We start from the raw sequence: 17275 nt of genomic DNA on the forward strand, positions 1-17275 counted from the left end.
CCAATGTGATCCAGCAAGGTACCCATGAAACATTTATTCGGGTAAGAACGTTACTCGCAGATATCAAGGCTTCGAGTTAACGAAAAAGAGAGACTGGAGTTAATGAACATCTAAACATCATTGTTCTGCAGACCACTGTGAAGTACGGGACAGAGGGTAATTCGCGTTGTACCGCATATTAAATCTCTTCCTGTTCCATTCGCGTATGAAGCCAGGGATGAATGACTAGTGAAATGCCTCTACGTATATTGTAGGTATCTGTCCGCAGCTCGTGCTCGTGCGGTAGCGTTCTCGCTTCCCACGCCCGGGTTCGATTCCCGGCGGGGTCAGGGATTTTCTCTGCCTCGTGATGACTGGGTGTTGTGTGCTGTCCTTAGGTTAGTTAGGTTTAAGTAGTTCTAAGCTCTAGGGGACTGATGACCTTAGATGTTAAATCCCATAGTGCTCAGAGCCATTTGAACAATTTTTTTGTAGTTATCTTAATCTTGTCTTCACGCTCCCTTCCAAAACGATACGTGAGTAGCTGTAGTACATTCCTGTATTCGTTTATTAATACTGTGGATGCTACGTAAGAAAGCTTTAGTGGGAAAGAATTCGTCTGTTTCAAGTGTGCCAATTCAGATTTCTCAGCATTTCAGGTACGCTCTTTTGTGAGTTAAATGATCCTGTGACCATTCGTGTTGTCCTCTTCAGTACACCATCAATGCCCCCCCCCCCCCCCTTGAGCACTGTTTCACATAGAGCTCACAAACATGATCAATATTCTTGTGCGAGTCGCACGAGAATTTTGACCGTATACTACCAATGCATAACTCGGGTCATTCCACTATGGGAATATGCGTGAGTTGACTAATTCCTCTTGTTACTGGTTAATATTGTAGCCATTGGATACCACTTTTTGCGTTTCGTGTAATCAAAAATTTTACATGAGTTGCCAAAATTTGCACCAAACCGGAGGCAAAGTCATTAGAAGCGTCACAGAAGTTCAGACAACACAAGGATGTAGAAGAAAATCGGATGTGACTGTTTCAGAGGAAATATTCCAGCATTCGCCTTAAAAGAAGTGTTCACGAAGCAGAACAGTTGCCTGCAGTACCGGCTGACGTCATAGCAGTTGCGAAAGCTGGGGCTCTCATAATGTGGTCCAGAACCTACTGTGTCGGACTCGGAGTGTATTGTGATTCGACGTAAAAGTAACATTTGTAGCAATATTAAACTGCTAATTATGGAAATTATGTGAGAATGACAGCAGAAAAAACGAGGTTGTACGTATATTTCCTTTCTTTGCGTTACAGCTCTTAGCCATGTCTTCGTAATATCCTTTCTTTCAGGAGTGCTAGTTCTGCAAGGTCCGCAGGACAGCTTCTGTAAAGGTTGGAAGGTAGGAGACGAGATACTGGCGGAAGTAAAGCTGTGAGGACGGGGCGTGAGTCGTGCTTGGGTAGCTCAGTTGGTAGAGCACTTGCCCGCGATAGGCAAAGGTCCCGAGTTCGAGTCTCGGTTCGGCACACAGTTTTAATCTGCCAGGAAGTTTCATAAGATGTATTAGTTAACGAAGGAGGCCTATGTCTCTCGTCCTTATATGGATATTGCGATTTCACGAAAATGTTACAAAACCAGTCGATTTTATTTTATCGTATGGCTAGGGCCCCCGTAGGACAGACCGTTCGCCGGGGGCCGGTCTTTCAATTTGACGCCACTTCGGCGACCTGCAGTCGATGAGGATGATAGGGTGATGATGAAGACAGCACAACACCCAGTCTCTGGGCGGAGAAAATTCCCCGATCCAGCCGGTAATCGAACCCGGGCCTAGATGACTGACAATCCGTCACGTTGACCATTCAGCTACCAGGGACGGACAACTAGTCGATGAGGAATGGACATTGGAATGAAATCATTTGTCTGCCATAAAGGGCAGTACTACTCTTCGATACAGCCCTTAATTAGAGTTTCTTCCTGGTTCCGAAAGTTTGAGCCGACTACGAAATCGTTAACTATCTGGGTAGGAAGGCGTGCTGTTAGGTTATGTCATTAGTAGACCCGTAAACTTATCGAACCCGAGGAGCGTAGAATTAAAAATGATATCAGCAGTATATTGCAGTACTAACGCGCATATTAAACGTGCCATGTTCGTTTAAGAAGCTCGACCACTGCGTGCTTATTAAAACCGTCTGTTTCCGGGCATGTTTTATCCAGCGACAAGTGTGTGAAAACACGTGTGGCAAGTTACATCACAGTAGTGTAGCTGCTGGAATGTTCAGCATAACCGGTATTTTACGTCAGAAATGAGTCCTCAGGCAGCGAGACTACTTGCCAGACAAAACGGAAAATAGTTTCCTGTTTACCCACACGCGATTCTTTCCTGGAAATGTACTGCATGCATAAAAGTGACCTATTTCTTCGTCTCTTCTATATCGAGCGTACGCTTGTATTGTTTGCTTTGTGGAGAGAGGCACCGTGTGTTAAGTGCATGTACACTATTAACTTGAAGAATAAATATATTTCAACCATGTAAAGAACAAGCAAGTTTTGGAATTGAATACACATAAATTATTCACTTGTAACACGCCCACAAAATTATAGAACAGCGCAGTGTGTATGAATAACCTCTCTGTCTGGCAGATTAAGCAAAGCTCCGTGTTCTGGCCCAGACTGTCCAGTTGGGACCGACCGACCGCCGTGTATCCTCTGCTAAATGGCGTCATTCATTGAGTTTCGAGGGGCACGGTATCAGCACACCACTCTCTCCGTAGTTGTTGACTTTCTTGGCTTTGGAGCTGCTCCTTCTCAATCAAGTAGCATCTCAGTTGGAATCACGATGCTGAGTGCCTTCCGTTCCAATCCTCCCACCAAGAAAAAATCCCTAGCAGTACCGAGCATCGAACCCGGATCCTCCGCATATCGGCCAGACACGCTGACCACTGACCTAAGGAGGGATGGGATTTATAGACTTTAAATATCCTCAAGAATGAGTTTCAAAAAATATCTGTACAACAAGATGGTGAGAAACATGTCATTGACCTACATCTACGTCATACTCCGCAAGCCATCGATTGATGTGTGGCGGAGGGTACTTTTTGTACCACTAACTGAGCCCTCAAAACTCCGCTTCACTCGCGAAGAGCGCGTGTGAAGAATAATTGTCGACAATCCTCTATTTTGGCTCTAATTTCTCGAATTTTCTCCTCGAGATCATTAAGCGATGCGTATCTGAGGGGAAGTAATATGTTGTCCCGGAAAGTTCTGTCTCGAAATTTCAATAACATGTCTCTCCGCGATGTACATCAAATGGTTCAAATGGCTCTGAGCACTATGGGACTTGACATCTATGGGCATCAGTCCCCTAGAACTTAGAACTACTTAAACCTAACTAACCTAAGGACATCACACAACACCCAGTCATCACGAGGCAGAGAAAATCCCTGACCCTCCAGGGAATCGAACCCGGGAACCCGAGCGATGTACATCGCCTCTCTCGTAACGTCTGTCAGTGGAGTTTATTGGGCATCTCCTTAACGCTTTCGCGCCGGCTAAACGATTCCGAGAAGAAACGCGCCGCTCTTCGTTGGATCTTCTCTATCTCTCTCTCTCCTATCAATCCTAGCAGGTATGGAACCCAGATATATGAACAACACTCAAGAATCGGTCGAACAAGCGTCTTATAAGCCACTTGTTTTGTGGAAGATTCTTCCTAAGACCCTGAGTCTGGCCTCTGTTATTCCCACTATTTGTTTTATGTGGTCATTCCACTTAAGGTTGCTCTGGATAGTTGCTCCTAGATATTTTACAGTAGATACTGTTACTGATATAACCTACGTTACTATACTGAAGAATGTAGTTGTAAGTGCTTCGGATTCCATTGGAATTCATCTGGACAGTGGGAAATTCAAAATTGAATTCTTTATCTCTAGTACAGATGGTCTTCAACAAGAAATGGAACAATTTAATATTTTGAAACAAGGACTGTATATCTATAATATTGCAGCCAACTAACAGTAATGAAAACTGTGTAATTCAAAGAACAGTTGACAGGTTTCATTTATTTCTGGTAGCTGTAGGCGACGACACTATTGTCTGTGCAGTCTCAAAATTTAATAGGGATTTCAAAACGGAGCTTCCGATAAGCCTAAACATTTAGAATGAATGAGTATTACCGGTTTTGTCCTGTATCAATAAGACAGGAACTATTAATGCGAAAACCGTACAGAAACTAAAGGTTGCTGAGAGTAGTAACGTTATTTTCCAGTTTTTTTATTTACAAACACAAATATAAAATGCGATAGTTTCGTTCTGTCTTAGGGCTACGACAAAAGGTATAAACAGTGACAATAGAAGATTGAGAGAGGTGTAAGTAGAATGATTTTATAACTCTTCACAAAGAAAAGAAAGGTTTAATGTCTGTTTTGTCTCATCTGATCATTTCGTTGCATGTCGCTTAGTTTAAACGTCAGTTACATGTAATGTTTTCTTAAATGAATAATAGTGCATTTCAAGGTTAGCTGTGTCTCAAAACTTACTCAAAATTGTCTTTCATAAAAATTAATTCGAGAAATAATCAGGTAATGTTTAATTTGGCCACCCTTAAAACGGAATCTATTCGTTTTGTGCGATAATTTTGAGTTGCATTTGGCTCCAGCTTATTCATTGCCATTTTTAAAACTGAACATATGGAATTGAGAGACATTACATTGAATGAGATTTTCTTATGAAGGGTACTGTTTCGTAATCACGTGATCTATTCTATAAAGATAATGGGCCTAGCTGATATTATTCAGTTCCATAAAAGCAGAATGAAAACCCCATTGATATTTGAAACATTTCATTTAAAGGATGAATATGCACTACAGTCGTTGCACTTAGACGTGTAGTGAAAGCAAAGATTAAATATTTTGTAAACTATGTGAACTATGTATTATGCAAATGTAAAATCTTTTGTACACTGTGTATCACAAAAAAATTCTTATATTTTAGGACACAGATGTAAAACTTTCAGGAAGTAATGCTACCATCTAGTGATGGTACAATAAAATCATTTCAAGAAAACTTGTGCTTGGTTGCAGTACTTCCTACAGTATAATTTACAGTGTCAGATTAATTTCCATGCATTCCTTTTCTCGCCAATTCAGCAGAGAACCATATTTGGCATCTCACCAGCTTACTTGGTTTTCAATGTCTCAAACGCTTCGCCTCTTTTCTCTTTCGCTTTTCCCACAATCCATGTTTTACTTTCATACAACGCTGTGATCCAAACGTAAATTCTGAGAAATGACTTCATCAAATTAAAAACTGTTATTAGTAGACCTATTTTGGCCAGGAATTCTGTCTTTGCCTCTGCTAGGTTGCATTTTTCACGTTTCCTCCTTCGTCTATCATGTGCTGTTTTGCTACCAAGATAGCAGAATTCTTTCACTTTTTCTACTTCGTGGCCCACAATTTTCATGTTACATTCCCCACTAAACTCATTTCTGCTACCCCTTTATTACTTTCATCTTTTCGGTTTACTCTCAGTTCAGTACGTCCTGTAATCTTCCTTGCTTGCACTGGGGATACCAACGCAACGGCGAATTTCATCATTGACATTGTGTCACCCGTAATCTTAAGTCCACTTAATATACCTTTTATATCCGTCATCGCTTCTTCGATGCACGGACTGAACAGTGTGGGCAAAAGACTACACCCGTGACACGATTTTAGTCCGAGCTTAGTCCGAGCACTTTCCATTCTTGTTGTTCTTATTGGTTCTTATACATGTTGTATATTACTCGTCTTTCCCTAGAGTTCACATCTATTTTTCTCAAATTTTTCGAACACGTAGCAACGTTTCACATAGTAGAACGCTTTTTGGGTCGAAAAATCCTAAAAAAGTGCGTTGATTTATTTTAAGTCTTGCTCCCATTATGTAACAGACGACGTGACACGTCTGATGGCAGTATTGCTGATGCGAAATTGCAGCAGCCGTGAGGTATGATTTTCGAATAAGCGTTATCAGTATGATGGTACAACGCCTGAGATGAACTTGGCTATCGGGTAGTATAGAGATTTTCGTTGACAGTATTACAGTTAAGGCATGTTCTTTTGTATGCACAATCGTAGTCTGTTTTGTGAACACTCGTGAATGTTTGGGAACCACGTGCTAATAAATCAGGATCCAATTCGTGTATGTTCAGAAGATCATTGTCTGGAAATTTATCTATCTTCTGGAGTGTTCATTGAATGAGTTGCCTAGTCTCTTCGTATAATGTTTTCTGCGTGAAAGCCTAGGTTCTCCAATGAAGGACTGTGTGTGTGTACGGTACGAAGGACACCAATAAAATCACTCGCAGCAAATCAATGTGGTATTCAAAAATATTCAAATGTGTGTGAATTTCTAAGGGACCAAACTGCTGAGGTCATCAGTCCCTAGACTTACACACTACTTAAAATAACCTATGCTAAGAACAAGCACACCCACGCCCGAGGGAAGATACGAACCTCCGGAGGGAGGGGCCGCGCAGTCAGTGACATGGCGCCTCAAACCACTCGGCCACTCCGCGCGGTAATGTGATATTCAATGAATCTTTTGTGTTTATGCCAATTTAGTAATGTTACTCATGAACATTATGTTGAGGACTTCACACGCTGTTATTAGCACCGTCCATACTGTAACGGGATACAAGTTTCACCTGTTGGCTGAGTATGAGAATATATTTCTACATTTAGAAAGGCACCTTAGGGAGTGAGACGTATGGTTTCTGTGTTTCCTGTTCCATTCGCGAATGGTATATAAACTCTACTGTTAGTGCTTGGTATTTGTAAATTGTGACTACTTCCTGCCAGTCTCTTATAAAGCCTATGTACGAACAATGCATTTAATTTGCTTGTGTTGAATAACAACTGTCAATCGTTGCACCTAGAGTCGATCCCTGCATGCCTACGTACTGTGCCTACAAACAGTCCATGGAACCTCCGGTGTTTTCAAATGGTTCAAATGGCTCTGAGCACTACGGGACTTAACATCTATGGTCATCAGTCCCCTAGAACTTAGAACTACTTAAACGTAACTAACCTAAGGACATCACACAACACCCCGTCATCACGAAGCAGAGAAAATCCCTGACCCCGCCGGGAATCGAACCCGGGAACCCGGGCGCGGGAAGTGGGAACACTACCGCACGACCACGAGCTGCGGACCCGGTGTTTTCCTCACACGTCATTTATATACATCGTTAACAGCAGCGGTCCAGTAACACTCACCTGGGGAATACCCGAAACTACTTTCCCATGTGACGAAATCTCTCACTTACGAACGACGCTGTGCGTGTATCGCTTGGGAAGCCCTCAGTCATAAAAGTTGTCCGGCGTTGCGTAAGCTCGTATTCAGTTGGCTAGGTCACAGCGCGTAGCTGCATTGATTCGCTTCCGGAGAGATTAAACGGAGCCGCGAATGGCTCTAACACTTCTCCGCACGTTTTAAATTTCTTTTGTCCTATTTTGCCTTCTGGTGTCGGTCCCCTTTACCAGTGTTAAGCCAAGGAACTCATATTCGGAAGGAATTATGTTCATTTCCCCGCCTGGCCGTCTCGGTATAGCTTTCCCTCTCGCATAGCACTGTACAAGGCGGCAGCCAGTCGAGGAATATTTTAAGGAATTTGTTTAAAAAAACTTATTTCAAAGACTGAGACTTGTTTATTAAAATTCTTTTCTGCTTCTATTGCTGAATGAAATGGAGAGTTGAAGCTTCTACGTTATTTAATTCTGAAACAGCTGAGTAAAACTGAACGTACTGAGCCTACTTTCTCTTTACTTTTTCTTATAACACTGACCCACAATATTCTTGCGCAACGCAATCTGACTGCTCGAAAAAATTACAATCTGACTTCAAATAATCAATTCAAAAGAATGGCCCTGACTAAAAAGAAATCTTAACAATAACCTATACCTTTCATTAAGCAGTTACCTCACAAAAATCTTCATTACACGAACTACTGCAATACAGCGAGCGCCAATACCGCCAGCTAAATAAAATATTCTAACTACTAAAGCCACTATCTACTAATAGGCATGTGGTTAACAAAGGAAAGATTTTGTTGCAAAACAAATAATGTATTTTTTACCTTAATAATGTGACATCCAGTTTAAACAAGAATGTAATTCGTCTTTGAAATCTAGTACAAAGGTATATAATCTTAAATAATTTTCATTCTCCAAGTTGAATATGTGCAGATTGTTAGCCTGCGCCAACACTTCAGACCTCTACCCTCCATCAATGCTAACTTCTCACATCTAACATCCACCACTGCTGGCTGTTCTCCTCCAACTGCCCAACAGTACTTCCATCACTGCTGGCGACTAACTCCCCACTGCCCAACAAACTGGCGATTAACTGTCTGTACTCTGGAGTCCAACCAACAAATCTGAAACATCATTACCAAATGCTGTTTCGCAATCAGCGATTGATATGTTCGTGACTTCTTATGGCGACTAAAGTGCGCGTCATTTACGACGGCGGCCGAATTTAGGTTCGTTCTGCGCATCGACGTCACAAAACACAGTCAGCCAATGAACAGAGAACGACGTTGCCAGAGCTCGACTGCAGTGCAGAGCACGGAAGAGTGTCTTCAGTTTTAGAAACGTTGAGTCATAAATAAAGTAATTGAACAAAAGCAATGTCTTGATAACAGACTTCCTATAAAAGCAAGTTTGGAAAAATCATTCTTTATACCAATTGCTTCATATTCTATTAATTAATTAAACCAAAAAGCATTAAGCCTCCTAATTCAGGCGATAACAAGGAAATTCATTCTCACTAACCGCTTTTTCGCAATAAAGAACAGCGGTAATTGTTTATTTCCTATTGTACTTCGACGAAACATGAGTAATTCATAGTCATTTTAACAGTGTTTGTCGGTATTCTGCATGATTTTTTTAAGTCTTTCATGAATTCCGTTAATCGACGAGCTGCGTTAGGGTAATGGTTAAGGTGTTTGGCTGCTAAGCAAAAGGTTTCGAGTTCAAACCTTGTCTGATGCGTAATATTTTCTTTATTTAAAAACCATATCGAAGTGTCTTACTTCATGAATTTTATTCGTTTGAATGTAATTTTTTGAAATTTCTAGTGGCAACTAAAATCGACCATACGGAAAGTATATGCTGTGTCTTTTACCTCCGCAAACTCTTCAAAATTTCGTGCAGTGGTTTACTACATTTAATGCTGCACAATAACTGCGCTGAACATCGAAACAAAATTAAGTCATTTATGGGGGGAAGGTATCAGTCAAGAAGATGTGTAAAAATCAAATTTTTGGGTCAAATAGTTTTTGTGAAATCGAATGATAAGTGTGTCAAAGCAGTTGGAACACCATGTGTCTGCACAGGCGAGCAACGCAGTGATGACAAAATCGCGCACAGCGCGGAATGCGGGGAGCACGTCTCTGTAGCAGCGAAAGGGTTAATGGGGCCGTTGTGGCTTTACTTCATAAACTGCGCGCTACCCCCTAAACGCAAGTTTGCGAACTATACTATACTATACTATGGCGCTGCTTCTCTTGGCGCCTACAACTGGCAACGCAGCAATCTCTCGCGTCTGGGCGGGCATGCGCGAGCCGCCAAGATAAAAGAATTGAACTATAACTTCCAACAACGGTCCAACCAGCCACAGAGTCTCTTACAAAGAAAGCGCAGTCAGAGATCGAATGCAAAGCGCTACGCAGTGCTGCCAACACAGAAGCAGCCCACTTACAAAGCCCAGTCAGACCGTTACAAGTTTTCTCCCAGAGCAACTTCTACTGTGCCTACGTGACACAAGTTGCCTGTCTTTCAGAACCGAGACGGTTCTGTCCTGTTAAAACTGCTGACAAGAGACGCCTTGAGCGCTACGCTGAAATTGTTAGTGAATTCACGCCATCGGTTTTAGGCGGTAGCGTGCGTGGGATACAGGTCACGTGTGAGGACGCTGGAGCTTTCCGCAGTGCAGAACGCAGTTGCCTCTCTCTCTCTTGTGATTCAGGCCCCGAGCGGAACTGACTTCTTGGCAGGCAGAGCCTCCTGCTCTGCCTTCCACGACCGGCCACCGACGTAAGTTAACATGAACCGCCTCCCCACCCGTTTCCCACTTATTTAGTTGTTCGACCTCCTAGACTGGCCCAAACCTGGTAACTTCCGACCCTAGGCGCCCCCCCCCCCCCCTTGTGTACTGTACACTGAAATATATTCTCTTCATTTTAATTAATTTCTTGTTCTATCATTTAACCGCAGTCCTGGATGCCTACTCACAAGTGCTGACCGTCGTCGCAAGCAGAATCCAGTAACCTTCTTCCCCCATCCCTGCCCATGTACATCACAAACGGTGGTCTCCAATTTTAACGTCCTAATTTAGTAGGCAGTTCAAGAGGAATAGAATTTTATTCATTTAGTGAGTCGTAGTAAAGTAATCGGGTTAGAGTTTCAGCCTTTCAACGTAAGACCTCGTTACCTAATCTAGTAATCACACTTTTGGTAAGAAAGCTTTACACCATCAAATGGTTCAAATGGCTCTGAGCACTATGGGACTTAACATCTGAGGTCATCAGTCCCCTAGAACTTAGAACTACTTAAACCTAACTAACCTAAGGACATCAAACACATCCATGCCCGAGGCAGGATTCGAACCTGCGACCATTGCAGCAACGCTGTTCCGGACTGAAGTGCCTAGAACCGCTCGGCCACAGCGACTGGCTTTACACCATCCCCCTGACTTTCATAGTTTCTGTGTTTTTTTTTTCTCTCTTTTTTTCGATATTCCCATTCTTTATATTATTTTGACCACGGAAAATGGCTTCTTACATCCAGCTGTGTAATGGAGGTAACATTAATCCCACACCTCATTGCAGCTAAGTACCATGTGTTGTGTCTGCTATTGTGAAGTGTACAGTCCATATTGTGTTCACTATTCAGTCTGCCAACGTACCTCGAAGTGTCATTTCCAGCTTAAGGTACCTTGATACTGAAAAAAAAAAACCAAAAAGTCGCAACTGTAGTAAGTTTCTCAAACTTGCAACTGACGTTGTAATGCTATTGTAAATACAATACTGCCATTAATCTGTATATTTTAAAATTATTTGTTCCATAATAATTTTGAAAAATTAAGCTAATGCTATAATGAGAGTAAGCATTTTTGAAGTGTAGTTTATCTGTTTAAAATAACCTCTTTGACATAAGTAGAATAAATGTATTCAAACATATTTTGTAAATAATTATGTAATATTTCAAGTACAACTGTAATTAATTATGTCAATTTTGTATGTATATGCTGTCATGCAGTTGTAGATGGTTCATACTTAGGGTTTTTGTAAGCAGAAGCGTAAATTGAAAAGGTGTAGGGATCATAGGTAGAACGGAACTCCGTTCTGTGGTGGAATGGAAAAGGTGGTGGGGCGCGCGAGTGAGATTTGGCGCGCAAGTGGCTCACACAGTCGGTAGCTGCCCTGCAAGTGGTGAACCCGCATTACGGTGGTAAAGAACTAGAGTCCCCGAATTTACCTGCAAGACTGGGTTTCGGCCTTGGACGTGTTCTACATGATTGGCACAGTACGGCTCAGAAATTTGCAATTTTATCGTCGCCACCAAGAGGAAGACAGAGCTATGTACATCAAGAGCCGTACCTGCGCAATGTTACTACGCAGCACCGCCTCACGCCACCTTCGACATCAGTAACAGGCAAAGTACTTTGTTTAGAAGTGTATCACAGTATGAACCATCCGTCTTCAATCAGTGGAATATAAGTGTTAAATGTACCTTTGTTTTTAACCGTAATATTCCTATTTCATTTACATCAGTAGGAGCCTTACCTAAAAGAATTTATTCCAAGTATCCTGATGTTTGTTGAAGCTTGAATAATAGTAAATTACTGGCAATAGTATTGTTTTGGTAGTAAATTCTGAAAATCGTTATTAAATACTAAAGTTTGCACGTATCAGTTTAAGGGCCACCGCTTTGCGTGACCATGAGGATAAGTTTTCACTAGAATTTCTGAAAGTAAAGTAACATAATTGTTTAACTGCAACAATCTTAACAGTAATTGTTCGTGTTGCTTCTCCATGTCAAAGAAAGTCAGACAAATATTGGTGTTAGTAAAACATTAACAAATAACAGTCCTAAACAAATGAAATTTAGCCGTGTTAAAAATAGTTTTGGTCATATGAATGATAGCTACAAGTTTAATACTTTTTGTATCCTTGTTGAAACATATGTGTGTCTTCTTTAAATAATTACTGAAGCATAGTGATAAATTCCATAAGTAACAGAAAGTGGAATTAATAGTACTTACTGCCAAGTGACTGTAGTAAATGGAAATTAAGTGGTTGTGTTTGAATTACATAGTAAGTGAAAGAAGTTATTTATTCAGTGTCGGAAACTGACTTCATCTTTTTGTGTGGACACTGTGCCAGATTTGGGCTGGCGGCCGGTTTATTAAGCGAAACAGTTTATTGTTATAACAGGCTTTGTCTGAATAAAGGTTTCCAAAAGTAGTTACTCTCACTGCTTTTCCCACAAACTGTATGATTCGGAGAAAAATAGTTCGATACTTTACCATTAGGTTAAACACGGTTAAAATCTCTCTCCGAGAGTCGATGGTTTGGAGTGTTAGTGCTGCGTAATTTTGTCGTGGTGTTCCTGCCGCTACTTACTACACAGTTCTGACATTTCAAATCACGGATCTTCCGTCTTTACAGTGGTAGAACTTAAACGTTCTGGTACCGTATTGACTAGAACGCGAAAGTAACGTTGCAACGTGAGTTCGCCAAACTTCCACCTATTGCAAAATGTTGACAACAGTTTCAAATACTTGTAAATATACACATTCGCAGTATTCTTTTTTTTCAGAAATGAAAATGGATTCTAGTTGTGAAGATGCATTACCACATTCTACTATAATTCTTGGTATAATTATTTGTCACGAAAATCAACTCAAGAAAGACGCATGTGGTACAGAAAGTTTTTGTTACAAACAGAAATCCACGGAACTTATAATCTTGTATTGGAGCTCTATACGGGAGACGGGAAAGAAGAACTATGGCAGTATAACACGTGGGCAATTCGACGAACTTTTGAGGCAAGTGATACCACATATTCCACGGAAAGTCACAAATTTGGGAGATTCAGTACCATCAGCAGAACACCTTCTTATAACCCTTCGATTTTTGGCAACAGGTGTCAGTTAAAACGTTTAATGTACTCTCAGTGAATATCACTGACCTAGATTAGTGAAACCATGTCTGGAGTGTGCTAGGCTGCCGTAAATGTACTCAAGGATTTTGTAAAAGTACGTACTGTATGATTAAATGATGATAGCGTCCTCTTGGGTAAAATATTCCGAAGGTAAAATAGTCCCCCATTCGGATCTCCGGGCGGGGACTACTCAAGAGGACGTCGTTATCAGGAGAAAGAAAACTGGCATTCTACGGATCGGAGCGTGGAATGTCAGATCCCTTAATCGGGCAGGTAGGTTAGAAAATTTAAAAAGGGAAATGGATAGGTTAAAGTTAGATATAGTGGGAATTAGTGAAGTTCGGTGGCAGGAGGAGCAAGACTTTTGGTCAGGTGATTACAGGGTTATAAATACAAAATCAAATAGGGGTAATGCAGGAGTAGGTTTAATAATGAATAAAAAAATAGGAGTGCGGGTTAGCTACTACAAACAGCATAGTGAACGCATTATTGTTGCCAAGATAGACACAAAGCCCATGCCTACTACAGTAGTACAAGTTTATATGCCAACTAGCTCTGCAGATAATGAAGAAATTGATGAAATGTATGACGAGATAAAAGAAATTATTCAGGTAGTGAAGGGAGACGAAAATTTAATAGTCATGGGTGACTGGAATTCGTCAGTAGGAAAAGGGAGAGAAGGAAACATAGTAGGTGAATATGGATTGGGGGGAAGAAATGAAAGAGGAAGCCGCCTTGTAGAATTTTTCACAGAGCATAACTTAATCATAGCTAACACTTGGTTCAAGAATCATAAAAGAAGGTTGTATACCTAGAAGAATCCTAGAGATACTAATAGGTATCAGATAGATTATATAATGGTAAGACAGAGATTTAGGAACCAGGTTTTAAATTGTAAGACATTTCCAGGGGCAGATGTGGATTCTGACCACAATCTATTGGTTATGAACTGCAGATTGAAACTGAAGAAACTGCAAAAAGGTGGGAATTTAATGAGATGGGACCTGGATAAACTGAAAGAACCAGAGGTTGTAGAGAGTTTCAGGGAGAGCATAAGGGAACAATTGACAGGAATGGGGGAAAGAAATACAGTAGAAGAAGAATGGGTAGCTCTGAGGGATGAAGTAGTGAAGGCAGCAGAGGATCAAGTAGGTAAAAAGACGAGGGCTAATAGAAATCCTTGGGTAACAGAAGAAATATTGAATTTAATTGATGAAAGGAGAAAATATAAAAGTGCAGTAAATGAAGCAGGCAAAAGGGAATACAAAGGTCTCAAAAATGAGATCGACAGAAAGTGCAAAATGGCTAAGCAGGGATGGCTAGAGGACAAATGTAAGGATGTAGAGGCTTGTCTCGCTAGGGGTAAGATAGATACTGCCTACAGGAAAATTAAAGAGACCTTTGGAGAGAAGAGAACCACTTGTATGAATATCAAGAGCTCAGACGGCAACCCAGTTCTAAGCAAAGGAGGGAAGGCAGAAAGGTGGAAGGAGTATATAGAGGGTTTATACAAGGGCGATGTACTTGAGGACAGTATTATGGAAATGGAAGAGGATGTAGATAAAGATGAAATGGGAAATAAGATACGGCGTGAAGAGTTTGACAGAGCACTGAAAGACCTGAGTCGAAACAAGGCTCCGGGAGTAGACAACATTCCATTAGAACTACTGATGGCCTTGGGAGAGCCAGTCATGACAAAACTCTACCATCTGGTGAGCAAGATGTATGAGACAGGCGAAATACCCACAGACTTCAAGAAGAATATAATAATTCCAATACCAAAGAAAGCAGGTGTTGACAGATGTGAAAATTACCGAACTATCAGTTTAATAAGTCACAGCTGCAAAATACTAACGCGACTTCTTTACAGACGAATAGAAAAACTGGTAGAAGCGGACCTCGGGGAAGATCAGTTTGGATTCCGTAGAAATGTTGGAACACGTGAGGCAATACTAACCTTACGACTTATCTTAGAAGAAAGATTAAGAAAAGGCAAACCTACATTTCTAGCATTTGTAGACTTAGAGAAAGCTTTTGACAACGTTAACTGGAATACTCTCTTTCAAATTCTGAAGGTGGCAGGGGTAAAATACAGGGAGCGAAACGCTATTTACAATTTGTACAGAAACAAGATGGCAATTATAAGAGTCGAGGGGCATGAAAGGGAAGCAGTGGTTGGGAAGGGAGTGAGACAGGGTTGTAGCCTCTCCCCGATGTAATTCAATCTGTATATTGAGCAAGCAGTAGAGGAAACAAAAGAAAAAGTCGGAGTAGGTATTAAAATTCATGGAGAAGAAGTAAAAACTTTGAGGTTCGCCGATGACATTGTAATTCTGTCAGAGACAGCAAAGGAGTTGGAAGAGCAGTTGAACGGAATGGGCTGTGTCTTGAAAGGAGGATATAAGATGAACATCAACAAAAGCAAAACGAGGATAATGGAATGTAGTCAAATTAAATCGGGTGATGCTGAGGGGATTAGATTAGGAAATGAGACACTTAAAGTGGTAAAGGTGTTTTGCTATTTAGGGAGTAAAATAACTGATGATGGTCGAAGTAGAGAGGATATAAAAGGTAGACTGGCAATGGCAAGGAAATCGTTTCTGAAGAAGAGAAATTTGTTAACATCGAGTATAGATTTAAGTGTCAGGAAGTCGTTTCTGAAAGTATTTGTATGGAGTGTAGCCATGTATGGAAGTGAAACATGGACAATAACCAGTTTGGACAAGAAGAGAATAGAAGCTTTCGAAATGTGGTGCTACAGAAGAATGCTGAAGATAAGGTGGGTAGATCACGTAACTAATGAGGAGGTATTGAACAGGATTGGGGAGAAGAGAAGTTTGTGGCACAACTTGAGTAGAAGAAGGGATCGGTTAGTAGGACATGTTTTGAGGCATCAAGGGTTCACAAATTTAGCATTGGAGGGCAGTGTGGAGGGTAAAAATCGTAGAGGGAGACCAAGAGATAAGTACACTAAGCAGATTCAGAAGGATGTAGGTTGCAGTAGGTACTGGGAGATGAAGAAGCTTGCACAGGATAGAGTAGCATGGAGAGCTGCATCAAACCAGTCTCAGGACTGAAGACCACAACAACAACAACACGTACTATTATTTTACTTTCTACACATGCACTTATCGGCACATGCCATATATTCAGTTCCTTCCCTTTATCCTATTATCTTAAGGCAAGGAACTGAAAGTTATTGTTAAAGTCTCTGATCATCATAAGAGTTTGCACGTGCTTCAACCTCTAAGTGAAGAATATAAGTTGCCGGAAATACTTAAAATACATACACGTACGCCTGGGAGAAGCACTATATTTTGCCAGAATCAAAATGAACATAGTAGATATCTGTACCTTAAATTTAAAATAAAATGATTGTTAAATTGAAATAATTTATTCATAAGAATATTGAATCAGATGGTTCCCTCTGAGTTTTCATAACTTTAGTTTATAATAAAAACAGAAAAGAAAGAAAACATACGACACTGAAATGCTCATGAGCCAGTCACCCAACTTTGCCATGTTTTTATTCACTGACCATAAACTGCAAACTGGAGACAAAACTTCCCTCAACTAGTCATTCAAATTCGCGATTTCTAGTAACTCTCGACGATAGTCAAAAAGTAAAAGTCAGACTTCGAGTTGAAAGCAGTTGTCAACCGAGTTTGTTGTATTTGGTTTTCGGTGTGAAGGTGCCTTTAGACTGCAAATGCATTGTCACGGGGTTGTCAGGAACGGAAGTTGCTAATATCATTGGTATACAACATAGCCACATCATTCGAACATTTAATCGCTTGCGTGAGACACAAACTATCGAAGGTCAGCCCTCTGGACGTGGTCCGCGGTGTACACCACTATCTGATGACCGCCACCTGTCAATTATAGCTCGTGTGATCGGCGAGCGTCATGCAACACCGCTGCGTGCTGCCTTTTCGGATTCAACTGGCAGGACTGTATCGACCCCGACAATGCGCAACCGCTTCCACGCAATTACTTTGACCACTGTGTGTACATTACGAACAACAATGCAAACAGAATGCATTTTCACTCGGTAGCCGATTGCGCGCTGTTCTGAAACATCCTAGCAGAT

General features: G+C 41.1%; 1 long non-coding RNA gene across 1 annotated transcript in view; it reads left to right on the forward strand.

The window, feature by feature from the left end:
* Positions 1–17275, forward strand: part of LOC124790092 — a 518638-nt gene that overhangs the window by 46602 nt on the left and 454761 nt on the right. The gene's annotated exons all lie outside the window — the stretch shown is intronic.

Source organism: Schistocerca piceifrons, chromosome 3, assembly GCF_021461385.2.
Source record: "Schistocerca piceifrons isolate TAMUIC-IGC-003096 chromosome 3, iqSchPice1.1, whole genome shotgun sequence".
Taxonomy (NCBI): Eukaryota; Metazoa; Arthropoda; class Insecta; order Orthoptera; family Acrididae; genus Schistocerca; species Schistocerca piceifrons.